General features: G+C 49.0%; 1 protein-coding gene across 3 annotated transcripts in view; it reads right to left on the minus strand.

The window, feature by feature from the left end:
• Positions 1-6,149, minus strand: part of Ppard (peroxisome proliferator activated receptor delta) — a 73,111-nt gene extending 66,962 nt beyond the window's left edge. For all 3 annotated transcript variants that reach the window (XM_047558444.1, XM_047558445.1, XM_047558443.1), the window contains exons 1-2: positions 6,011-6,149; positions 2,265-2,348 (exon numbers count right to left, since the gene is read on the minus strand). The gene's annotated coding sequence lies outside the window, so the exon portion shown is untranslated. The remainder of the gene's footprint in view (positions 1-2,264; positions 2,349-6,010) is intronic.
• Positions 6,150-6,827: the final 678 nt, after the last annotated feature.

Genomic DNA, 6,827 nt, shown 5'->3' on the forward strand with positions numbered 1-6,827 from the left:
GACCTCGAACCCAGAAGTAGCTATAAGAATTGAGCTATTCTAGCTGGGTGTGGTGGTGCATGCCTGTAATCCCAGTGACTCAGGAGGCTGAGGCAGGAGGATCCCAAGTTTGAGGCCAGCCTCAGCAACTTAGCAAGGCCCTATCTCAAAATAAAAAGGACTGGGAATGTAGTTAAGTGGTAGAGCACCTCTGGGTTCAATTCCCAGTACCAAGGGGGAAAAAAAAAGAATTCAGCTGTCTTTTATTAAAGCAGACATAAAGAGGTAGGCAAAAGGAAGGATAAAACAATGTCACTTACTTCATTTTGTTTTGAAAGTAGTTATTCCTCATTAAAAATGTCATTTATAATATGTAATGGGTTTATTTTTATATATTATGAATTGGAATATTATTTTTTTTAATTCCTCGGTTTTAATACCTAAGTTCTTGGAGTCCTCAATAATATTTAAGAATCTAAAGTGGTTTGTTTGGTTGTGTTTTTAATTTTATATCAGTTCTTTTTAGTTTATATGACAGTAGAATGTATTTTGACATAGCATACAAACATGGAGGATAACTTCCCATTCTTGTGGTTGTATATGATGTGGAGTTACACTGGTCATGTATTCATATATGAACATAGGGAAGTTATGTTCAATTTCTAAACTGGTATTGAGGCCACAAAGTATAAGTTTCACAGTATTCTAAAGTTGACTTCAAAATAAACCTCCCCCTAACCCCCAAAGCTCAATCCAAGACCTTTGTCTTGCGACAGGTCATCCCTCAGTAACAACCTGTGCATCCTCTAAACAGCACTGTGTTCTCAGTACTCACCAGCTCTTTAATATTTAAAAAAATCTTTTTTGTGCATGTCTTTTCTCCCTAGTCAGGTCTGACTCATCCCGGAGGGGCCCATATGAAACATCTGTCACAGTACCTGACCCACACATAGGCCTCAGGTAAGAAAGACGAAGATGGCAACAACCACGACTTTAAGAGATTAACACAGAAATACATGATAAAGCTATAACATCGACCAGCCTCTCTTTGCCAGAGGACACTAAGAAGACATCCTCTAGCGAGGACTGGGAGCTCAAAGCCCAGGGATGAATTACAACCGATCCCTGGATGTGCACAATTACTGCCACTGTGGCTAACTGCCACTGAAGCACATGACAAAGCAAATCAATCCAGCACAGCAGCTCTCCCTGCTCAGGGGGACCGTCCATCTCATCTCCTCTCAGGGAACCTCACAGGCCTCCAGACCCCCTTCTTCCTCCCCGCTTCTTCCTCCCTCATATTCCCTTCAGAGGAAAGGACTTGATAGGGGTTTGAGAACAGCAGGGCCCCTGCCCAAGACCTTCCTGAGAGATCCACAAACAACCTGACCCCCACAGATGGACAGACCCAGGCCTCGCCACGCTGTTCAGCAACAGGAAAACCTGCAGGGTGTTAAAGGCAGAGAAAGGGAAGTGGGGCCCACAAACAGCTCCTGGAACCACTGAACTTCAGAGATTAAAACAGACAGGAGGCACACATTTTCCCGGCCCCCAGCAGGGACCCACCAAAACCCTGCCTCCCAAATAGTTGGGACAATGAACATCAAATTCCCTGGAGCATCCCTTCTGAGAGTTTATAAAACCTGCCAGGCATCCTGAGAACAGGGAAACAGCAATGGGAAACCACAGCATCATTCAGACTCTGGTGAGGACCCACTAGCCTAGCAGAAGTGGAAGAAACAATTATGTGTATCTCACATAGGCCAGCAAGCCATGGATGAGATACAGGGACCAAAGGTTTTTACTATCATCATTTCCCGAGTGCCTCGTATGTAGTTGGCACTCAAAAATATTTCTTCCATAAAGGAAAGAGAATGACGAACTGCATTTTTATAGCCTGGTACCCTCAGTACTCATGTGTGTGAAGAAAGTATGCTCATTTATTCATTCAACAAACATTTACTCAGTGTCTCATCTATGGCAATGTCTTAGACCTAAAAGAAAACAAAATAATTCCTTGCCCTTGGGAAGTTTGTTTTACAGTGGGCAAAAGGTGAAAAAATCTCCATGCTCCAGAAAAAACTACTTAAGTCACAGACATTCAATAATTATTTAATAAGTGCCTACTATGTGTAATTGAGAGACATCAGATACTATGTATGACAGGCACCTAGGATCTGGGACTCAGCTCTAGTGAAATCATTTCATCTTCATGGCCAGGCTTCTAAATCTGAATCCCTTTTGGTCACTTGTAAGAGGCCCCAGAATAAGGGAAATAGGATTACCTCTAGGGTGCATACATCTTCATCTGTCGGTGAGCAGCAGACACCGTATGAGTACCACGTACATGCCCAAAACACCACTCAACTCTACAGGATAGAAAGAAAACAACATCTTTAGCTAAGAAGTGCCAGAGATCTGAAAAGTTGTTCTAGTAAGTTCTTATTAAATACCAGAACTCAAAGAGTGCTCCTAAGGTAAGCTTGACTTGTCAACTATCCCTCACACACCCATCCTGAGATGTTGTTATTCTTAGTCTCAGTCAGCAAATATTTCGCAGTCCTGGAAGTAGTCTGTACACTTCTAAGCAAGCAGACACTGGTTTTGCTGATTTTACCAGGGTGGGGCAGAAAGAACTGGAAAGGTAAGGAAGAGGTGGTGCCCAACACCCTACCATGGGTGGCAGCTCATAAATGTTGAGATGCCCTGAGTCATGTTTGATTCCTTAGCAAAGTCCCACACACAGGACTAGAGTCACAGCCTAGTCACCAGCCTGCTGAGCTATGAAGGCCAGGAACCATCTGCCAAGGAAGCAGACCCACATGTCTGAAATCTGATGCAAGTGGCCATTCGCTCCCTGCCAGGCTCCAGTCAAGTGCCCAGCTCTCCTGTGACACCCTGGAATCCAGCTGTTGTAAGTCACCCTCCCCTGACTCCAAAGGCAGAGAAAAATGCTCTGGGACAAACCATGTCCAAGAAACAGCCACTGGGCAATGTGGAACAACATGGCAGGGGCAGTGGGCACAGGGCTCTGGCATAATACAAGCCAGGGCCTGGCTGAACCAAGTCCATGGAGACACTGGGAAGGGAGGAAGAAGTGAATGTTTCCAGTATGGACAATGCTGGACCGTGGGGCTGGCTCCTGGCATTTCAGGTTCTACAAAGGCATAGGAGGAGGGCATCACAGTTCAGCTCCCCAGCTGGGAGGGAGCACTGTGGGCCTCAGTGACAGGATACAGCTGAAGCCTTTAGGAGTCACAGGTCCAGCTCCTCCTGCAAGAGACAAGCTGCACTGTCCCAGGATATGCCAGGCTCCTCAGGCCCTGAGGACAGCTTACACAACAGTCAGGCAGTTGTATTCTGTACAAAACAGAGGCCTACCAGCTTCCCAGGTCAGCACCTGACACTGACTTCCTCCCAGGTCCTCAGGGAAGGGGGCTAAGGGGCCACAGGCTGAGTGGGGGTCACTCTTCCTGTGTGGGTTGAGGTATATACCAAAAAGCAGTGGAGAAAAGGCAATGAGAAACGCAATACAATAAAGGCAGACAGTTCATTAAACAAAGGAGCTGACAGGCCACACTGTGGGAAGAACACTGTCAGGGGCCTGATGGCCCATAGTGTGGAACACAGGCAAGCTGACCCGGGCCCTGCAAAAATCACTGAACAGGAACTTGGCGATCAATGATCATGACTACCCACTCAGAGACCACAAACTGCAACAGGCTATCAAGCCAGGGCTACTAGTGTCCAATCCACCAGGACTGGGTCTGCCCCGTATTTAAGCCCTGCCATGTCAGTGGAGAACACTACCAAAGGATAAGCAAAGGCAGGGAAGCAACCACTGCCCACCAGAGTCAGGCGAAGTCCCTTTTGAAGTCAGACACTGGACCAGGTTACTGTCAAACACTGGACCTCAACCTCAAGAATGACCGATTAAAACTCTGGAGGAATGTTTTTCATTGGAACCAAAAACCTCTTCTGGTCCACTTTTCCCAAATTGTCCCAAGTGCTGCATAGACAAGGCTTCGGGGTCAATGGAGAGGGGACTGGCTAAGTGATACGCCATCCACAATCCTATGGCTGCCATAGGAAAGGATCAGTGTAAAGAGAATTACAAAAATGTCAGGTCTGGTTGAGCTGGTTTAGGTGGTTCTCCATCACAGCTCCTAAAGGCTGCCAGTTCTGTGGCCAATTCTGGCTCAAAGACAGAGAGCGTGATTCTCAATAGAGGAGACCTAGAAACCTGGAACCAGTGAAACAACAGGCCTTCATCTCTAAACTTGAGAGTGGGTCACACTTTCAGAATCCTCCAAGACCAGACTGGACAGAAACAGAGGATATGTTATTTCCTGAAGATTTCTCCAGGGGACCAATGCCAAATAAGGGAGCTCAAATTGAAAGGACTGTGAAAAGAACTTTCTGCAAGAAGGTTAAACATCCAGACACATGACCAAGGTGATAGGCTCTGGAGCCCAAGACAATGATCCATGTATCTGGAAGCAGACAACTCAAGATCCTGGCAAGATCTAACTAATGCAGCCCCACAGCCTGCCCAGGCAGATATCAACTTGATACCCCAGACTAGGCCTGGGCAAAGTGAACAGAGCTTCAGCATTAGCCTCCTTTCTGGATCCACCAGAAATTAAGCTGCCAAAGAAAAAGGAGGGAGAAAAGATTCCAAGAGAACCTGTTCAGTGACCAACAGCAGAGGCACATTCAGTTAGTTAAAGATACATGAGAGAAAATCAGCAACTGGTTCAAGCCACCAATAATAAAAGGGATAGATGCCTGACAGCCCCAGGGCTAGGAGGCCAGCAATCTATTTCAAAATTCAAATAGGAAAAAAGTGTTCTGGAACCAATCAGAATTCAAAGGTCGAGGAACACGGGTATTCTACAGGGCATTAACTTCTGGACACTTCTCTTAGTTCTTAGGGAAGAGGCAGGGTGTGGAAGGTGGGAGTCAGAGCAGAGAGGATAGGGTATCATGGTTTAGAAGTGTTCTATATATTCCAAATGAAAAGACATAGAATCCTGTTTCCTGGAAGGGGAAAAGAGCTGGAAGAGGCCTCCGGCTACCCCTGGCACACACCCAATTCAGCAGTCTCTCCCCAAGGGTTCCTGGAAGTCAACAGACTCATAAAAGGGAAGTATTAAAGCTGAGATTAGAAGAATGGACTACAAATTGGACATCATCCTTGATGCAACACTCCAGTAAATTCTCCCACACAGACATACTTATTATTTCAGACACTGACCCCTTTAATTCAATCATGAACTCAAACACCCCAATCCTACCCTATGGGCATCTTAAGTGTAGGTCAAGTGAAAGCAGAGTAGGTTGAGGAACTAACACTTCTCCTCCAAGAAAAGGTAAGGAACCTGGAAGGAAAGGACAGGAGTTGGGGGATAGGGCAAAAAACAGGACCTCTGGAGGTAGCCAGGGTAGGTGAAGCTTAGGCAGACAGGGACAGCAGGCAGGGACTGAAAAAGCCTCATAACACCGCAAGGAAAAGAAAGGAGAGCTGTAATACTGAAAGGGACTAGGTAACACGGGGCAAGGTTGGAAAGAGAGAGCAAAGACTAAAAGGGCAAGGATGGAGGGGAAGGCAGGAGACATCCCGAAAGAGACGGGAGATTGGGGGAACCAGAGAGAGATGAAGGAAGAGGTCAGGGGAGTGAGAGAGGATCCCGGGCCAGAGATGGTGCTCTCAGAGAAGTGGCAGGAGACCGAGCCTCGAGGCCCATGAGGGGCCACCGAGTACGGTCAGAAAAGGCGGTGACCTGGGCTCAAACAGCCACGGGGGTCCCGAGAATGGGGGCGCAGGGACGGCGGGGCGCCAGCAGGGCAAAGGACGACCGCGGGGCTGCCCAGGTCTTAGCGCTGCAGCTCCCCAGCGCTGTCCGCGGACCCTCGCTCCCCGACCCCGCTCCCCGCCGGGCCTCGCGCCCCAGGCCAGCGGGCAGTCTCCGCCCAGGCCCGCCGCTGCCCTCCGCAGCTTGCCTACCCGCTTCCCCCGACCCGTACTGACCTGTCCCGGCCGCCTCCCGCGCCACCGCCACCGTCCCGCAGGCTCCGCAGAAACCTCCCGCTCCTGCCAAAACTTTTCCCATTAATCCCCAGCTCCGCCGCGGCCGCGGCGTCACACGCTCCGGGGCCCGGCCCCGCCCCCGCCAGCGCGACGTCACCGCGCAACTCGCTTTCCCCTCCCCGCCTCCACGCCCTCTTCCGCTCGGTCGCGGCCAATCACCGCACCCCCTGGAGACTCCACTGATTCCGCCACTCCGCCCACCTCACGATGCTCTGGGCCCGTGTGCAGCGCCCTCTGGCGCGAGATTCGGTAGCAGCAGCTAAGGGAGGAGCGCGCCAGTCAGGAAAGCAAGTCCTGCAAGTCTTACAAAAGGAAATTCAAAGCTGGAAGGGAACTTAGAGGTCATCTAGTACAACCTTCTCATCTTCCCATGGGAGAAACTTGGACCCAGAGAGGGTGCTTGGGTTCGAAGAAGAAGCAGTGCTGAGCGGGGAATGGTGGTGCCTGCCTGTAATCCCAGCTACTCTGGAGGCTGAGGCAGGAGGATCCCAAATTGGAGGCCAGCCTCAGCAACTTAGACCCTGACCCGAAATAAAAAGTGAAAAGGGGTGGGGATGTATCTCAGTGGTAGAACACTTGCATAGAATGTGAGAGGCCCTGGCTTCAATCCCTAAAAAAACACACACACATACAGATTACCTCTCCCACTTCCTACCACTCCATTATGCCACACCCTCAGCTTTCTGGTGCTGGAACTCTCAGTGACCTACCCCCATCTTCTTTCTTGCTTTTCCTTTTTCTTACTTTTTGAAATGAA

This window comes from Sciurus carolinensis, chromosome 7 (genome assembly GCF_902686445.1).
Source record: "Sciurus carolinensis chromosome 7, mSciCar1.2, whole genome shotgun sequence".
Classification (NCBI taxonomy): Eukaryota; Metazoa; Chordata; class Mammalia; order Rodentia; family Sciuridae; genus Sciurus; species Sciurus carolinensis.